Source organism: Carex rostrata, chromosome 29, assembly GCF_964058835.1.
Source record: "Carex rostrata chromosome 29, lpCarRost1.2, whole genome shotgun sequence".
Classification (NCBI taxonomy): Eukaryota; Viridiplantae; Streptophyta; class Magnoliopsida; order Poales; family Cyperaceae; genus Carex; species Carex rostrata.
In genome coordinates this window covers 4,733,329-4,754,459 of record NC_135946.1, presented here as the reverse complement: position 1 = coordinate 4,754,459, position 21,131 = coordinate 4,733,329, and the positions used below count along the sequence as shown (strand labels likewise).

Sequence of the window (21,131 nt, the reverse complement as noted above, 5' to 3'; positions counted from 1 at the left end):
TTACTTTGAATATATTCATTTACTCATTACAATATATGAGTTTAATATTCAATATATTTTGAATGTAGGTAAAAAAAAAGAGGGTTCAAATGCCTCTATTTTTTGTGCCTCCACCATACTTCTATGTTTTAAAACTTTAATAACTCAAAATTTAAAACTTAAAAGTTAAAATAAAACCGTTAGATGCACTACAGCAAATCAGACTTTCTGCGACCGGTTTTCCGGTCGCAGAAAGTATTGTCGCCGGTCGCTGAAAGTTCAACCGGTCGCAGAAAGTGAAAAACGGTCGCTGATACTCCGGTCGCTGAAAGCATTGTCGCAGATACTCTTCTGATGACGTCACCGGTCGCTGAATGACGTCATCCGGTCGCTGATAATTTATTTGCGACCAATTTTTTTGGTCGCTATTGTTTTTTGTTGACGTCATGAAAAGGTATCAGCGACTATGGAACCGGTCGCTGATACCCAAAATCCGGTTGCTATTGTTGTTTTTTTTTTGTTTTTTTTTGGCAAAATGTAGGTATTAACTATTAATACATTATAGAGTACATCACTAATTAAATATCACATTTAGATAATAGAAATTTTACATATTAATTCCACATTAATTCATACCATATTTACATAATTCAAATTTTACTAAATACCACAATATTAATACCATATTAATTACATGAGCAATGCATAAGTAAGAGAAACAATGCATATTTCATATGCAAATTTGGACAATCTAGGCCTTGATGTACATATGAGATTGTCCAAAAATTAAACTAATACAAGAGAGGTCTCTTACATACTCTTCAACTTCAACTTGAACAACTTGTTGAGCCTTTTTAACTGTCTCAAACAAATTTTGCATGTTTCCTATAATTGAGAAACCAAATATTGTTAGGTTGTTCAAGTTACAGTAAATATTGGCTATGCCATCAGTATAAGTTAGAGTAAAAATTGGCCAAATATGAATCACATAAACTTTGAGTCATTTACAAACCCACCCAACATTTTTCATATTTACAAACAACCCACATTTATCATATTTGTACCCTCTAAGTCCAAGATACGAAAAAGAAAGAGAAATTGAATATCTGAGCACACCTTAGTGTTCTTAGTGTTGCATTCTTAATTGGCATCCCACTCTATGAGAGTGCTCAGAATTTATTTTTCTAATTGAATTGTCAATACTAAAATAAAACTCAGTTGTGTCAGAAGGAAAGCTTAAAAATTAACAAGGATATATAAACCTGTACAGAAATATTCAATAACTTACATCACGATGTCCCAAATTATCGTCAATCAAATACCCCTACCCCAGAAAGACTGATTGTAGCCCCTCAACTATTACGCTCAGTTGAATCAAAACCTTTGGACTTTGTTTGCAGAAGCCCCTGGAAATTTTCAAGGTTAAACCCTTTTGGTAAAAGTTCAGTTAATACTTAATACTATTACTTTCTAAATTACAGAAGTATTTGGCTTTTGAAGTAATATTAGGTTATTTGAGCTATCAAGTGCAATAATTAAGGAGCCAAAATTTGACTTTCCTCTAGAAAAAATAACCACCAGCAACTGGGGTGCTCAAAATTTCAAATATTATTTCCAAAATAGAACAGAAGTTAATTTAACAGTACCATTTTGTGACATCTCGTAGCACCCTGGCCGATCTCGTAGCATGCTCACAAAAAGCACCAATCCTACAGATCCTGATCTGAAATAAAGCTAGAGCAATTAACTTAACTGTAATTACAAAAATAGATCCCAAAATACCCCAAAACAGTACCCCCGAGCTATCAACTCTAAACCCTTCAACTTCACTAAAAATCAAAATATAATCTCAAAAAAAGGAGAACGGGGCAAGAACAGGAACCTTTCCAAAATCAGCGAGAAAAAGCAATGGTTAATTCCTTGAATCACGCTAAGAATCTCGCGAATCAGCACGAGAACGAGAGAGAGAGAAAGAGAGACGGGTACCTTTGCAGAGAGAAAGAAAGAGAGGGGAAGGCGCAGGTGTTAAATTAACTCTTTTTAACTCGTTGATGATGACGAGAAATGGGCAGACGGAGCTTAGGGTTAGGGTTTAGGCGACACAGACAGAGCGGGAGCAGAAGGGAACGCGGGGGAGAAGAAACGCGGGGTTGGACTAGGGTTCTGCCGTTTTTTTTTAACACAGTACTTTCAGCGACCGGCGATCGTACCGGTCGCTGATACGGTCGCTCAAAGTGCTGGTCGCTAGTGATTTTTCTTGATGATTTTTTTTTGAGGAAAAATTGAGTATCAGCGACCGGCGTCCGCACCGGTCGCCGATACCGGTCGCTGAAGCTCCGATCTGTTGTAGTGATGTGATCTATGTTATTTTCTCTATGTGGTTATAAAAAATTATCACATTTCAATTTTGATTTTATGTGAATCAATAAGTTCAAAAATCAACGTCTAGAAATTACCCACATTAGTACATTTTTTACAAGCTCTTGATGACAATCCAAATAAAATGGAAATGTCATAATTTTTTACATGTGCATAGATAAAATGATGTAGATCATATCTAACGGTGTTATTTTGACTTTTAAGTTTTAAATTTTGAATTATTAAATTTTAAAAAAATGGAGGCATGATGGAGGCATTTGAACCCTCCCCCATTCCTAATTATACAGGCTTGTGTATAACATCTATATTAATCGTTAATTTTAAGAATTTTATGCATAATACATAAATTAGACTCTCGTATTATTCACACAATTTATGAACATTTTTGTTTTACTTTGGAAAAGGATTAGTATTTTATAATATTGTTTATATTTTACAAACTAACTATTTATAAATTATATCCTAAACACGACCTTTTAAATCTTATAAAATTAATAACAAGTTCGAATTTGTTACTATATGGTACATTTCCAATGAACATAATTATCCAAATAACTTGGATCATTTTTTAAAATGATAAAACAATCAGCGATATAATCTGACTAATTAAACCGTCCCCTGATTAAACTAGTGGCCCAATGAACATTATAGTGTGATACACAACAAAATTAAATATTAATCTAAATTATTGCCTTTCATGTTGCTCCCTTTGTAATTCTTTTATTTTTTAAAAATCCCCACCATCATATATATATATAGCCGTTGATAGTACATTTCCAATAATAAAATAAAAATCACAATAATTGATAGTACATTTAATATTCATTAATTTTATATATATATTTTTTTTTTCAAAAAATAAACACCATAAAATAGACCTTGCAATAAACTTTTCACGAGTAAACCTTATCCAATGAATAGCCCAGGTAACTTGAGTTCCTGGGCTCTGAGAAATTAAATGTAGGCCTGGTAATTATAAGCCTTGTTTGTGTATTGGGCTTCATTCAACGAGGCCTTTTTTTTAACACATATATATTTCTTAGCTGCCAGTGAGCTAGGTCAAGCAGCAGTAGTCTTGCCAAACACATATGCCTAATCCTTCAAATCCAGACTAAGACAATGAAGCCCAATACAAGGATGGGCAAGAAACAGGGAATGTTTTTTGAAACATACGATAAGACTCCACAAATAATAGTAAACATATGATATATGGAGTCGCTTGCTTGAATTATTAATAACTTGGTTGGGCCTCCAAGCCCATCTGAGGTTATTTTCATTGGTAGAGCCCACAATTGTGGTCATATTGGGCCTTGATTATATTTTCCACGCTTTTGGAGACTTCTAGTACAAGGCATTGTTCAAGAGTCCGGCTAGTATAACATTAATGTCATATGACGTTAATTTTAAAATTAATTGAATATACTTCAAATGACTAATTCAAACTGTTAAAACCGATTTATTTTATGAGTGATGCATTTATATGCAATTTTTTTTTTATATTTTAGGGTAATTTTAGTATCAAATCAAATGGTAAAATGTTGAAAAATGAATGTATTAAAATTAACTTAAAAACTCACACATTTGACCGTTTGATACTAAATAAATTCGTAAAATTAAAATTTTTGCATGTAACGCACAACTAATGAAGTACATCGGTTTGAACGGTTCGGATTCACCGTTTGAAACCGATTCGATAGGTTTTGGAGTTGGTGTTATATGGACTGAAATGACACTGATATTATACTAGCCAGACTCATTATTCAAAGATGATGCTTTTATCCCCGATATATTTTTTTTAATATCCAACATTAAAAAAAATGACCGGTCAAGTATTTTTTTTTTTAAATATTCAACTATATATTTTTATTTTATAAACCTTCAAATAGAACAAGTAATTATTGATGGTGTGAGTATGGTTGGAGCTTATGCCTCACTAAAAGAGGTCCCTGATTCGACTTCTAGTGCAGGCAAATTTATTTTTTCAAATGATGACTCCAATACAAATGTCCAAAATTAATTATTGCTAGAAGCGAGACTCCAACGCGGAATATATAATTCTCAACAATGTTTCAACGATCCCGACACTAGCTATCCTTTTGTGTTAGAATATATATCTATTGCTATAATACAACTATTGGATTAGATAAACTAAAATAACAACACGATTAGTATTATTATTTTATAATTAGTTATTAATTAGTATATATTTTTTTAGAATAGTTATTAATTCTTATAATTAGTTATTAATTAGTATAATTTTACCAAAATTAGTATAATTAGTCAATTATTTAGTGTAATTAGTAATATAACTAATTATACTAATTGTCTAAGATAAACTAAAATATTAGTATACTAATTAGTATATTTATATAAAAAAATTAGTATACTAACTAGTATACTAATTAGTATTATTTTAGTTATCTAAAAAAGTATAATTAGTTATAAATTGGTATACTAATTTATAACTAACTATACCAAATAATTGATTAATTATATTAATTAATAACTAATTATATTAATTAATAACTATTTATAAAAATATACCAATTAATAACTAATTATATTAACTAAAAACTATTTATAAGAAAATATACTAATTAATAACTAATTATATAATAATTATACTAATCGTGTTGTTATTTTAGTTTATCTAATCCAACACTTGTATTATAGCAATAGATATATTGTCCAACACAAAAGGATAGTTGTTGACAAAATTGAGAACCATATATCCCGGGTTCAAGTTCCGCTTCTAGCAATAATTAATTTGGGACATTTGTACTGGAGTCCTCATTTGAAAAAAAAAAAATTGCCTACACCCGATTCGAACCAAGGACCTCTTCTATTAAAGCATCAGCTCGAACCACCCACACCATCAAAAATTACTTGCTCAATTTGAAGGTTTATAAAATAATAATATATGGTTCATATTTTAAAAAAAAGTACCTGACCGGCCAAACACAACAAGAATGAGACACCTTTCGCGAGGATAAAAAAGTGACTTTTTGCGACGGACTACTCTCATTCTTCAGCTTTTTCTTTTTGCGACGGTACTTTTCGCGAGAGAGTACCGTCATAAATTTGTTTTTTCTCTCGCAAAAAGTATCTACATTGTTGTAGTGAAAAACTTGTCCGGTATGTATTTTTATTCCAATCGGCCAAAAATTGGCCGGTCTGGTCATTTATAAAAATACCCAGTTTTGCTGAATATATTTCATATTTTTTAGTTAATGTTGGATATGAAAATAAATATCGGCTTTTATCCTTGTGCTCTTATATTCTTTATTCAAAGATGTTATCTGGTAGAAATAGGAAGAGGTGTCGGTGCAATAAATTTCTCATATTGAAACCCTGGTAAATGGTAATAGTTGTCAATTGATTTTTCAAGTGTAACTAGGTACAATATCTAATACCACTTTTAATATGGCGGTTCCCAATATATTGCAGCGAGTTTCTAAATATATAATATAAGAGCTAAGTAAATTTCAGTAGTGTTATAGCAATAACCATTTCACCTAATATGATATAAAAATATAATCATATCACAAATACTAAAATAAGCCTTAAATTCTTAATACATAGCTAGCTAAACTAAAAATTACACTGAAAAACTGTATTACTTACTTAACTGTGCTCCGTTTTATAAAATGAAATCAGTATTAAGAAGGAGATAAATTAAAATTAGTATTAATTAAGAAGGAGATAGAAGAGAAAACTTAAAATTAGTGTTTGTAATAAAAAAGAGAGATTACAAGTGGAGCATAATAGTGGAGCACAGAAGTGAAGATTACAAGGAAGAGATAAATTATGACATGAGAGGGAGGAGGAGATAGAAGAGAAGGTGAGTTGCCTTATCAGGAAAGTAATTAGTACATTCAATTGAAACCATAGCATTGTAATTCAAAGTTCAAAGATGCGTTAGAAAAAACAAAGTTCCCAATATTTTGCCCTTTTTTAAATATTTGGAACTAGGTCTTTTTGAAAAAGAGCACCAAGCCTGTAGCGAAGCATTAATAGGGGCCATTCACCGATGATCTTGGAGAGGAGTGGAAGAATGGTGCAAAATACTAGTATAAGAATTGCAAGCCATAAATTTTTTGGGGCTATCACTGTGAACAAACCGGTACCAAAAGCAATTGCAGTAGCCCCATAGGCACACCACATTAGTGCCCTTGTTGTTTTCCTGTAATTGAGTAGGAAATCCAAGTCCTCCCATGTCGCCAAAATGCAGAGAAATGCGACTGCAAGGGAAGAACACATGGCTATGGTGTCAGAGATAAGGAACACCTGAAAAGCTGCTTTCCTTGCAAAAAGGGGTTGTCCGGCATTAGAGGAATCAGAACTGAATCCTCCTGGCAATGTAAAAGCAGCAGCAAAAGTGATAGTAGCGAGAAGGGCAGCGACCAAAGATGTGTTGGAAGTGTAGTCTTTGGTAATTAATTTGACATCCTTAATTGCTTGTTTCTTGATCGTCTGTTTTACTTTATCTCTTATTAGGTAACTCCATGCGGAGGGAATTATATTTGACAACAATGTGAACGACTCATTCTGTGATAGCAAATAAAAAATAGGTAAAATATATGCATGATCTTTCTTGACCTTATATAAAAAAAAAAAAAAAAAAACCCTAGCTACATCATGATTGGAATTAAAAAATTGCATAAAATTAATACTAAATTTAAGTAAGTGTTGTCTGTAATAAAAATGAAAATTATGATTACCCACTTCAAAGTCTTCCATAAGGCGGTCTGTCCATAGACTATGTTAATTGCAGTATTGTTCTGAACATTAACAGCAGTATAATCCTGTCCTGCATGGGTTAGTAAAGAACGAAGGAGCTTCGGGTCGCACTTGAGAGCAGCCAAATGCATGGGAAGGTAGCCAAAGTTGTTTGCTTGGTTAATAAACCTATGAAGCTGGGGTGTGCTTAGTATGTAGTCGACTGAATCTGGTTTTTCATTGAAAATAGCCAAATGGAGTGCACTATCCCCATTATTGCACGGAGTACAAATAGAGTCAGGGCAAGTGTTCATTATCTCTTTTGCAATCAACACAAAGCCGTTTGCCACTGCCCCAAGAAATGGAGTATGTCCGGTTGGTTCGTGCTTAATATATGCCAAATTAGGATCATATTCTAAGAATATCTTGACCAACATGAGTTTGTTTTCAAGTACAGCTCTGTGTATCGGGTTGTTTCCTTTTTTGTCTTGATGGTATGCTAGTTGGGACTGTCCTTCCAACAGTTGCTTAACTATACCTGACAATAAATGTGACGATAAAATTAGAACATTTACTAGGACCGCCTAAAATCTATCAGATGTAAGTGGTTCAAATGCATGGAGCAACAATAACGAATGGCAATAAAGTGAGACAACGGGTTAAGTGGATTTAGGACTCTCAAGTACAGGAAAGAGCGACATAAAGAGCTGGTTCACAAAGTTCTTAATTTCCATAGAAGTAAAAATCAGAATCAATTTGTTGTAAAGAGTGACATAAAGTTCTTAATTTGGTTCACAAAGAACTAGTCTTTGGTTTAGTGGCAAAGACACATGATCTCTATGTGAGAGATCATGGGTTCAAAACTCGGATGGAGGAAATCCTTTGTTATAATAACAACGGTATTAAATAGTTGGTTGGCTTAACCTCCAACATTTACTCAAAAAAAAAAAAAAACATCAGACTCAATTATTTGACCTCACAATCGGAATCGACTAAATCATATTTCTTTTGCCATAAAGTTGTTTGTCTTCAAGAAAAATAAAAAATAATTGTCAATAATTTAGACAAATAACTACACTCAAATAATCTAATAATATAATATAATACAAAAATTCAAATACATCAAAGAAAAAGTAACTTTTAAATAATTCGGCACAAAAATAAATTTCACTGTATCAAAGGAAAAGTAATTTTAAAAATATCTAAACAAATATTATATCAGAGTTCACGGTGAGCCATTAAGTGATCGATAGAGCTTATGCACCAAGTCCACTCAAACGATTTAGTTAAAAATTTCCCTTCTGCTTTCTTTCTTCTCCCCGTTTCCCCGACCCAGTTTCTTATTTATTTTTTGTCTCTCTGATACCTGTCTTCCTACTCCCCAATCCTAGCTAAACATAAATTCTGTTCTCCCTAAAATTCACTCTCAACATAAATTGGTACAAAATCGGCTCGGTCTGGACCGATTCCTCTCCGAATAGTCTGATTCTGCTGTCTCAGCTGAATTTGCCTTCTATGTTAATTTCACAAAACGAAATGAGTACTTTTTAGTTTTGACTTATAACTGTAGACATGAGATAATTTGAACAAATATTTCGATTAAAATTGGGTTAGTACAAAAGCCAAGATAAAAGTTTTCTCAACTAAAATACATACATAAGACTAACTACAACCGAATGTGAAAAACAACATGCACAGATTGGGCTGATAAGTAATGAACCTGGGTGATCGAATATCACTGCAGCATGCAAAGCTGAGAAATTATCTGGGCCAAAAACTGCCGAAGGTTGGATTTGTAGCAATCGCTCTATAACTGTAGAATATCCTCTGCGGGCTGCCATATACATGGGCGATTCGCCAGTATTGGTAACTTGCTCGGACAATCGTGGCTCTATCTCCAATAGCTGCAGTGCCAAATTTTCAAAACCATTCCTCATGGCATGATGCAATGCATTTTCTTTGCGTCTATCTACCTTCAAGAGCATGCGGTTCAACGGCTTCCCTTCCTCCAAATCATTATGCTGCATATACTGTGATGCAGCAGTGATGATGTCAGAAGCCAACAAAAGGTTAGCTGCCATCAGAGCAGCTATCAGTGGGGTCTCACCATCAATGTTGGTGCCAGAGAAGAGGGAAGGGGCTCTGGACCAGACCTCCTTTGCAAACTTTTCATGGCCAAGAATGGCGGCAATGTGAAGACAGTTGTTTTTGTGAGGAGTGGTTGAGAGCAGGATATCAGGGTCAGCAATAACCAAGTGGTTGCAGAGGCCGAAATCACCTTTGTTGCATGCATTGAGGAACTGTCGTACTTGTGGGTCCATTGGGATAATAGGTGGGCTGGAAGAGGAAGCTGAGCTGGCTGATGAGGAAGTTGAGCGAGCTGAATTGCTCATGCTTTCTTGTAGTTGAGTGTCCATTGGGATAACAGGTGGGCTGGAAGGGGAAGCTGAGCTAGGTGAAGAGGAAGTAGAGCGAGCTGAATTGCTCATGATTTCTTTCTTTCTTGGTTGGTAGCCTTAATTTGTGTATTGATCTTGAGAAGATAAAATGGATTTATATATCTCGCAAGTTAACAAACTTTCTCGCACGTTCTCACACGTTATCTAGCTGTACACAACTTACAAACAAAAGATAATCATTTATTCAGGAAAAAAATATTATTCATGTCATATATGATTCGTTGTCCTCTTTTCATTGAAGAAGTTGGATAATCTGAGCGGGAGGAGAAATAGGTTACCGGGAGAATACTCATTTTCGTTATTAAAAGAGACACCTTTCTAAGCAAGAAGAAAGTAAAAAATAATAATAATAATAAATAAACACTTGTTCCAAAGCAATCAGGTGTGGGGAATCTAGATTTTTAGGAATCGTAGCTAGGCCCATAATTCTGCAATTTATTAAATGACATTTTTGTCTTTTAGACACTTGACAGTAAAAATTTTCATTTATTTGTTAAAATTGGTTGAAGAAAATATCACTACATAGAGACATGTTATAAAATTACGCTTATGTTCAGTAAAAATCCGTAATTATATATGTGAGGTAGAAATCAATTCTGGTCCTTGAATACATTATTTCCGAACATATGGTACAAATTATATATGTAGGAGCATGGTTCAAAAAATCGGAATCGGAATCGGAATTGGATTTTTGACTGCTGAGTCAGAATCGGATGAATCGGCCGGAATCGGAAGAATCAGATCAGTAACTCAGGTATTTTTGGCAGAAGCCTTGTTTTGTAGCCAAAAAGTAAGAAAAAATTGATAAAAATAATTTCTAAAAAAAAATATGTTAATTAAGACAATATTACACTCAAATTGTTATATCCCAAAATTTTAAATAAATATTAATCATGATAAATTTAAAATTTTTCACTCAAATAAAACTTTTACTAATTAATCCAATGATTGTTTAGAACTTATATTATTAATTTAAAATATAAATTGAAAATTTTGAGATATAAATAATTTATGAAATTATATAAATAAAATGAGAATTTGAAATTAAAATAAAATGATTCGTGTAAAGAAATAAATAAATAAGTTTGTAATTAGTAGAATAAATATACAAGTTTTGTATGAATAATTTTATATATAAATTGTAAATTTTATTTATTTAGGAATTATAAAAATGTGAGTTGATGATTATATGTATATATACATATATACTAATTGATATTGTATTATCTGGATTTTGAGAAAATTCGAAATCTGAAAATTTATTTACAAGTTTTGTTAGATTATTTGGAATATAATTATTCTAATTATCATGTATATTAAATTGAATTTTAAAATTTGAAAGATAAAAATGTGAATTATTCGTGCAAATTAATGGTAAATTTTTATAAGAGTATGGATCGAAATTTTTATAACCATAATGAATTATAAAACAAATTAAGTGAGTTCATATAAATTCTGAATTGTTTGAACCATTGGATCATAGATAGCACGAATCTTGAAATCATCTAATCACTTGATTTGGATTGATTGACAAAAGGGATTTAACTCAAATGAATAAAAATTTCGGATCCATTTCAAATTTCCTCCGTTCCTCTCTTTTATCCCCCTCACTGACAATCGACCCCCCCCCCCCAGATCCTATCTTTCTCTCTTCCACTAGTGGAGAATGTACAATTAGTGTCGTCTCAAAAAACTGACACTAATACTTTAGTATCGATCGATTACAAAAAGCCGACACTAATACAATTAGTGTTGGCTGTTTATAAACAACCGACAATAATACTTAGCTATTAGTGTCGGCTCTTTATAAACAGCCGACACTAATAGCTAAGTATTAGTGTCAGTTCTTTTGAAATAGCTGATACTAATAGTATTAGTATCAGCTATTTATAACAGCCGACACTAATTCTCAGTTATTAGTGTCGGCTCTTTCTTTTAGGCCCGCGCACCCACCCTTTCGTTCCTATCAATACATGTTTTCTTTAGGTTTATCAAATATTTCGCGCATAAGTCCCGCCACTCCCTCCCTCCGCACCAATCACTTTCACTTCTCTTCTCCCTCAGCCGCTCCCTAATTACCCATTCTCTCTCCCTTTCCGCCACCAATCTCTTTCACTTCTCTTCTCCCTCTCTTCACTACAACAGAAATTACGCAAGTTGTAAAAAGTTCGTCTCCCAACCCAAACCCTACATGGGGCCTTTCCTCTCTGCCTCTCCCTCTTCGCTTCATCTCCGCCTCGCCATCTCGCTGTGTTCACCCTCTTTCTCTCTACCGAGCACAAACCCTCTCCCGCTGTCTCTCTCTCTAAGCCCGAGCACAAACCACTCTCTCTCTAGGTATGTTATTTTGGTTCAATAGTTACTAGATTTTTATCATGTGAAATTTGTAAAATAATAAAAAAATCTGAAATTTGTGAAATAAGGGCTAGGATTGAGCGTTTCAATTTGAAATTTGTGAAATTAGGTTTGAATTAAGGGTTTGAAATTTTGTGAAATTAGTTCAATGTTATTTCTGGTATAGGATTAAGGCTTCAAATTTTTTTGTTTTAGTTCAATGTTATTCTCGAGTTCTACCAACCCAATTAGTTTTGTAGCGTAGGTTTCAAATATCAACTCTTGCAACAAAGCTTGGTGTGAGAAATATAGAATTGCTTGGAACAGGCCTTCTTCTGGCAAGTTATGTTATATATAGCCTTTTATATACCTCAGGTATCAATTATTATACCTGACTATCATAAATTTGTGTCCACGGTCATATTGGGTCATATTGATGCAGTATATCAAATCAGCCAAAAATCAAGCTATAATCTGACATTTGATTTTTGATTTGTGTAAACATGAGCTTTTATTGATTAGAGCATAATTCAATTCATTTTGAGTTTGTTTCTGTAACAGAATTTCGGCAGTGGTTAGGTTCGTAAGTAGTAACTGATAGTGCCAATGTGTTAACTGGAAGCAAGTTCATGATCCGTGGGCAGAAATTTCTTCAACTATTTAGTGCTTTATTTTTTTAGGTAATTAAAAATTACAAATTCCTCCTTGCAACACTATTTGTTTCCTGCTTAATGAGCAAGTATCCACTGTGCCAGGCCAATGTTTTTTCTATTAATACTTGTATGAGTACGCAGCTAAAGATGATGCATACAAGAAAAAGGTGAAAGTAAGAGACCATTTTCGGCAGTTGCAGAGTGAAAGGAGGCAGAAATTTAGATGAGAAAGGTTTTACAATTTTAATCATTGTTCTTCTTTTCCTTTTAGCAATTGTTGATACTATTTGTTAACTAATTACTTCACTCCCAATCTCATTTGGTTTTCCCTTCTTTGGCAAATATTCTCCTTGCGAAATTATTTCAACAGATTGCCATGGCTGCTAAATGCAAAGAGGCTACAGATGCCAACTTGAGAGGAAGTAGGAAGTGATATTGCTTGCAGTCTTGTTTGGATGTCATACATCACATTCTTGAAGTCTAAGCCGGTGCCCTTTGTGAAAAGATATGTTACTGTATTTATTTAATACTCAGTACATGCAAATTTGAATTTGTCCAATAAATGCAGGGTTCTTTTGCTAATTGATGAATTTTTTTAATTCTTGTAGCCTCTTTTGTAATTAGTATTACTTTTTTCTCTTTAGGCCGCATCCCCTCAGGAAGAGTCACAATGCATGACTTCTATGTGCAAGGTGTACCAGAAAGCAATCTGGAAACCAATCTGGACCAGCCTATTAGGTGCACAGGTCAGCTCTAGGGAATAATATATATGACATGGTGTCTCGATACAGTTTTCTAGATCTTTGGCCTTGTTCTTTGAAAGATTTGGATCACCTTTCCAGGCAAGAGGTGTACATACATATTGCCTGTCATTTTGCAATATATAGTTTTTGCCAAATATTCAATCAAAAAGTTAGACCCACCAACAGAGGCCATCTTGTCAGTGCATGCAACAATTAGATTATGTATGGTACCAATTTCAGGTTTTTTTTTTCAGCCAAAAAAATGTATTGATATTACTGTTTTTCCTCGTAGGGTCTTATTACAAAAGAAAGAAAAAATCTTGACTCAACAACCATTCCTTTTGTCAGGTGCTTTGGTTTAGAGATACAAGGGCTTCGAGAAGGATCTACTAGAAGTGGTAAAGAAATAAAAATTGTCTATGTTTCATATCTCTAGTTCTTACTTTAGACTTCAAAGAGTGTAAATTGAATTACTAGGTCCCTATAAATGAGGATTGAATTAGTTAATCGCTCGATTGCTTTCGTGGACTGAATTTTAGATTGGGGTAAACAGTTTTCAGTAGTGAGATTATATTGTTTTTTTATATTTTTTTTTCATTGTTCTGTTATCAGCTGCCGTGGGATAGAAATTTGTAAGTTGGGGAAAAGTGACTTAGTGTAAAATTTCTAAGTTGGAGTAAAGTGAAGCTTATTTGTAAGTTGTAAACTTTTTTGAGATAGAAATTATGGTTCCAAGTTGAACTAAGCCAAGCCATTGCACATGCATATAGACAACACTCCAATGAACATCTCATAACAAAAATTTCCATTTTTGGAATTTTCTATGATTTATAGTGAATTTTTGAAATTTAATTTAAAAAAAAAAAAAACATTTAGTGTAGGCTATTTATTAAATAGCTGACACTAAAAGTAAGGCATTAGTGTCGGCTATTTATTAAAAGTCTGACACTAATACTTATTAGTGTCGGCTATTTATAAAGAGCCGACACTAATGCCTTATTTTTAGTGTCGGCTATTTACAAAATATTAGTATCAGCTCCATTACTGTCGCCTAAAGTCAGACACTAATACCCATAAACAACTGATACTAATTCCAAGTTCTCCACTACACTAGTGGAAAATATGGAATCAGGATCGGTTATATACACATATCAGTATCGGAATCCAACCGATACTGATACTATCAGGATCGGTTTTATATTTTTTAAAGAACCGATCCAAATAGAAACTATTAGGATCGGTTTTTTAACAAAACCGATCTTAATAGTTGTTATCTAGATCGGTTTTTGACTAAGAACCGATCCAGATACGTACTATCAAGATCGGTTTTTATATAAAAACCGATCTTGATATTTTTTTTCGAAATTTTTTAATTAAAAATTACATATCAAGATCGGTTTTTATATAAAAACCGATCTTGATATTTTTTTCGAATTTTTTTTTTAATTAAAAATTACATATCAAGATCGGTTTTTATATAAAAACCGATCCAGATACGTACTATCAAGATCGGTTTTTATATAAAAACCGATCTTGATAGTATTTTCGATTTTTTTTTAAAAAAAATTACATATCTAGATCGGTTTTTATTCAAAAACCGATCCTGATGTTTTATTGAGGCTAAAAAAAATATTTTTATTTATTTGACCAGCTTCCATATATATTTTGCTGGCCAGCATCCTAAATTTTTTTTTTTGCACAGTAAGAAGCAATAATCAATTAAATATCATATACACATTCTAAATTAATTATCATACACATCCTAAACTATTACAAAAAATTAATGTACTTCATACAAAGTTTTGTGAAGCATTACATATTATAACAAGAAATTTAAATCCAAAAAAAAATTAATTAACAAACATACAAGTGACTAATTGGGCTATTTCTTCAATTAACACACATTTATGCAATATACACATTTATGCAATTAATGTAAAGCACAACAATAAAAAAATCAATAATTACCTCTTTTGCAATCACATCACTTGAGATTAAAAAAAATCCTAAAAACAAAAACAAAGGTAACAATTAGATGGAAAAACATTTTCCAATAAAAAATACAAAAAAATGTGTTTTAAAAGTATAATAATGAGAAAATTAGATAAAGCTAATACCATGATAGTTGATCGGCCGGATGATTAAGTAACTTGAGAGAGATGTCCTCAAAACTGTAAAACAATATACAAACATCATTAATTCATTTTTGAAACAATAAAAAAAATAAAAACTGGCACAATTGAGCCGGAGGTGCGAGAGGCTCGGATTTGAGAGGAAGAGACGGAGAGAAAGAGAGAGAGAGACACGGAGGAGAGGGAGAGACGGAGACAGAGAGAGAGAGAGAGTACTAAGGATTTGAGAGGGAGATACGGAGACAGAGACAGAGACAGAGACGCTAAATTGAAAATGAGAGGCGCGAAATGAAAATAAGAAGAACCCTAGCTAAGCTGGTTATATAGGAAGCTATCATTAGGATCGGTTGTTGATGAAGAACCGATCCTAATAGTATCAGGATTGATTTTTATAAAAAAACCGATCCTCATACTAATTTTTTTGAAAAAAAATAGTATCAGGATCGGTTTTTTATTAAAAACCGACCCTGATTTTTTTTTTTTTTTTGCAGAAAATTTTTTGAAAAAAAAAATTGTATCAGGATCGGTTTTATTGCTAAAAACCGATCTTGATAGTATCTGGATCGGTTTTTAGCAATAAAACCGATCCAGATAGTTTTTTTCTTTTATTTGGAAAATCTTTTCATATGGTTATGTTTAAATAAATATAAAAAATTACATATCAGAAATATAAGTTAATTATTTAATAAAAAATTTATTTAATTTTCAAATTCTACTTAAATAATATTAAACAGCAGATAGGTACTATTTGACATTGATATTTCATTAATGTAATTTTGATGAAAATTAATGTAATTTATATTATTAAAATTTATGTGATAATATAATTAATTATTTGACATTGATATTTCATTTTGAAGTCATTTTGACTATTGAATTTTTTTATACAATCATGCATGATGCATCAATGACTTGTGCCATATAATAATATACATAGGACTTGAACCCTTGTTGTGTGGGGTTGTGAAGGAACGAATACGAACATTAGCATTTGGTCGATCGGAACCGTTAAAATGAAAGAATGTCATATTAATTTCACCATTATAAAATTTGATACAATTCGGGATTCATTTACTAGTTCATCAAAGCAAAACAATATAGCAACATCACACGACCGTAAATAGTTTACGTTGGATCAAGACTTACATTTGTCGGGTCTTCGGCACTTTTACGTTATTAATGTTCCATGTTATATCTTGATCATTTTAAAAATTATTACAATTCATTTAATTACAGATCCACCGTTGGATGATCATGCAGAAATGAACGGTCTGCATTCCATTTAACAATTTGATGCCATTAATAATAATAAAATTGTACAAAATTGCTCATGGTAGAGTTGATTTGGCCATACAAAAACAAATAAATAATTTTTATATTTTTCACATTTTTCTTAATATTTATCTGTGTAGATGCATTACCAAACAGAAAAGAAAATAAATGGTAGCCGTTTGATGGTTGATAGACCATCAATATGAGTGGGGTTTAGTGATGTTTCTCATATAAAGTATTAGGATCGGTTTTTTATAAAAAACTGATCCTAATAGTATCAGGATCGGTTTTTTATAAAAAACCGATCTTGATACTATTTTTTTTTTAAAAGTTGGTTAGGCAAAAATCAACTCTACCATGATCACATAAATTTTAATAATATAAATTACATTAATATTATTTAAGTAGAATTTGAAAATTAAATAAAATTTCTATTAAATAATTAACTTATATTTCTAATATGTAATTTTTTATATTTATTTAAACATAACCATATGAAAAGATGTTCCAAATAAAAGAAAAAAACTATCTGGATCGGTTTTATTGCTAAAAACCGATCCAGATAATATCAGGATCGGTTTTTAGCAATAAAACCGATCCTGATACAATTTTTTTTTTTCAAAAAAATTTCTGCAAAAAAAAAAAAAAAAAAAAAAATCAGGGTCGGTTTTTAATAAAAAACCGATCCTAATACTATTAGGATCGGTTTTTTATTTAAAACCGACCCTGATTTTTTTTTTTTTTTTTTTTTTTTTTTGCAGAAAATTTTTTGAAAAAAAAATTGTATCAGGATCGGTTTTATTGCTAAAAACCGATCCTGATAGTTCACAAATTTGGATCGGTTGACTAAAAAACCCGATCTAACTAGTTTTTAGGATCGGTTTTGTTCAGAAAACCGATCCAGATAGGTATTAGTATCGGTTGTTTCATATAACCGATCCAGATAGGCCGATCCTGATTCCAGTTTTTCCACTAGTGCTAGTGTTCCCTTCTCTCCCGTTCGTGCAAACACAGGGGTGAAGCCCCTTTCTCTCTTCTGTCACCCTTCTCTCCCGTCCGCGCAAACACAGTGGCGAAGACCCGAGAATCGCATAGACCCGATTTTCTCTTTCTCCTCCGCCTTGAATCGGCAGAGGTGAGTGAGATTGTTCTTTAAATCGGCTTGAATCGGTGTAACTCGGCAGGAAAATCCGAAAATCGGCCGATTCCGTCACTGTTCATCCGATTTTTTTGAAAAAATCACACAAATCCGAGAATCGGGCAAAAATCGACCTGGTCCCATCCGATTCCGAGTTGAATCGGCTGATTTTTTGAACTATGTGTAGGAGATATCTAATAAATAATATGGTTTTACATCATCAAACCTACATCTGTGCTGCTAACATTTGGAACACAGGTGCCACTCCACGGATCTGATCTATATCACAAGACTCGCTATATATTAACTATTTATCATAATAGGAATTATTGGTATCGGGATTGGGATCGGTCCTGGCCGATATCGATACGGGATCGGGATATCGGATTGGAATATCGGATTGGTATCTGCTCAGGATCGGCTCAGGATCAGGGTATTTTTTTTTTCTTTATGATTTGCTACGTGAGGATCGGCTCAGGATCGGATCGGGGTAGGCCGATACCGATTCGTATCGGCCGATAATTCCTACTATGCTATTTATTCTAATTCAGTGAAGGTGCCACTCAAACCAATCGGATTCTATCGGAACGGATTTCAGGTTGTCTAATTTTGGATTATGTTTCACATTACGGGACTATTTGAATGACATCATATTTCTGCAGTTCCGCCTTTTTAGTGATTTTGACAAGTTTTGAAAAAAATTTCAAATTTAGCTCAAAAACTGAGGAAAAATATCACTTAGACTGAGGAAAAATACCACTCAAAACTGAGCAAATCATATTTTGGTCTTTTAATTAATTTTCATATACACCAATGATTCATATAAAAGATATATCATTTGCCCAAAGATAAGGACATACTTTTGTCTGACTTTTATATTTAGAGTCTTGTTGTGGGATTTCGCTTTTTAAATTTTTTATTACATTTAATTTTAAAAGGGGAGGTATAACACGGTTGGTTAAAAAACAAATCTGAAGAATATTGGTTATTCAAAAATCGAGATTTTGATTCCGCCTCACAACTTTGCAGCCTCTGCGAAAATTTTCAAAAAAAAAATATAATATTTAATTTATATATATATAAAATCAAACTATTGATTCGTTAAATGATAAAATAGTCAAAATGCAGAACAAATTCTCTTTGAGTTAGTTACAATTAACCTTATTACCAAAGTGTTGTGGATGCAAAGATTTATATTTCGACATGCAGTATTCATTAGGTTTTATATTTATTATAAGAGACACCATAGAATTTTTTTTAGAAGTTCTTTTTAGTAAATGTGCATCTAGTTTAAACTTAAATGCATGATATCAAAACTTAAATAAGACGTGGGAATGCAATAACCAATTGAAAACGTCATGCATGTAACCCAAGTGTACGTGAATATTTAAAAAAAAAAAAATTCAAATACGGGCAGCGCAATTATGGGATCTAGATGTGGCAAAGTTAATAGTTCTTCGGCATTATGAAAATTAATCTGTTTCAAGAGTTAAGAGAATTATAAAGTTGGTTAATTCATAAGATTAATATTTATACATTAACAGCTAGCTTGGTGCAGAGTTGTGATTTGAACTCGATTAAATTAACTGAGTTAAACAAATGAAGGGAGTAGATCTCGAGATCTGTCATTGAGCTTGACTAATGAATTAAATACAAATGAGGAGCTTTAGGCAGTGCACCGTATGAAGATGTACTATTTATAATTTGGGTTCAAAAATAAGATCTTTAGCTCTGGTTTTATTTGATATGTATAGTTCAGCAAGTTATGAAAAGCCCGGCCCAAACTATACATATAATGCTAAGTAGGGTCACATGTAATGTGAAAGTTCATATATAAATGCTGTTTGATTTTGAAGATAGAAACTTTGGATCCAATCAAATCAAGATATATATAAAATAAAATTTAGGGGATTGAGAAATGTTGCTAGATTTGTTAACAAAAAAAAAAATGTTTTTGGAATACGTATATATCACCAAAAATTAATTTGAATTATTGAGAACAAGTTGGTATAAATTAAGGATGAATTGATATCAAATTAATTTTTGTAAATTCCGGATTTACTCATCCGAACTCAATTTAATTGGGACAACAAAACTTGGTATAAATTTAACAATAAAATTCTGATGATTAATTATAGGACTTTGTACAATAGGCAATTTAATATAGAGTAAAACAATAAAATTTAATATAGAGTTAAAGAATAAAAATATAAATAAAAACAAATATAACACTAAAATTATACTATTCAACAAAAGATAGACTCATTGAAATTGTTTGAGGGAACAATAAGCAATTGCAGTTTTGTGGACAATTAAACATATAAAGGAAAAAAATCATAGCTCGAAGCTCTCATACATGGGTTCTCTCATGAGCTCTCTCCTAATTTTCCCTTCTATATACATCAAGGCTATTCTACTTATTTAGAGAATAACAAGTTATTAGACATAAGAAGAAGTAATTAGGATTAATTACAAAAAATAAATAACTCGGCAAGTTCGTCAGAAAATTCGTTCACGCTCTCACGCTAGCTGTACACATGTTACAAACATATGACAAGGAAAAAATATATAATTTATGTTGTTTATTATTCGTTGTCCTATTATCAAGGAAAAATTATAATATTACAGAAAAAGGTTGTCGCCTTGTTTGTTGGATACAAATTAACAGCTAGCTATCTTTCTGCAGATTTGCGATCTGAACTCGATTAAATCAACTGATTAAAGAAATGAAGTGAGTAGATCTTGAGATCTGTCATTGAGATGAATTAAATAAAAATGAGCAGCTTTGGGCAGTGCACCATATGAAGTTTAAATTAGTAGACTATATCAAGTGAGCAACTGAATTGATCTCGTGGTCTGCCTTGAGTTTGCTTTACAATTTACTAGAATTATTCCCTGCATGCGAACGCTTGGTTTCTTTCACAAAGAGTCAAAGACGGAGTTCTAATGTTTGGATTGGTGGACATATAAATGAGATTTTCAAAAATTTGCGCAGCATGAACTTTTAAAGCACCCGGAGCTGCCCAACACCCAAGCTTTAAATTGCATCTCACATAATCATGATATTTCTAGTTCGAATATTTTTGAATTTAAAGTGGAAAAATATGTGACTTCCAAATTTTGTTCAGCATGAATATATAGCACACTGAGCTGCGCAACACCTAAGCTTCCAATTGAATTCACATAATCATGAGATTTTTTTTTTTAAAGTCCATAGGTGATTGCATTGATCGAAAATAGTTACAAACTAGCTGTTATACAAAATTAGACAACGAGTGTCTGTGAAAATATACAACTATAAATAAATAATAAAGCACAGGGGT

At 32.3% G+C, this 21,131-nt stretch overlaps 1 long non-coding RNA gene across 1 annotated transcript; it reads right to left on the bottom strand.

The window, feature by feature from the left end:
* Positions 1-497: 497 nt before the first annotated feature.
* LOC144546041 (uncharacterized) lies at positions 498-2,096 on the bottom strand. Its single transcript, XR_013508677.1, has 4 exons — positions 1,966-2,096; positions 1,626-1,702; positions 1,268-1,385; positions 498-864 (listed from the first exon to the last, which is right to left on the bottom strand). It is a non-coding gene; the product is annotated as an uncharacterized LOC144546041 (long non-coding RNA).
* Positions 2,097-21,131: the final 19,035 nt, after the last annotated feature.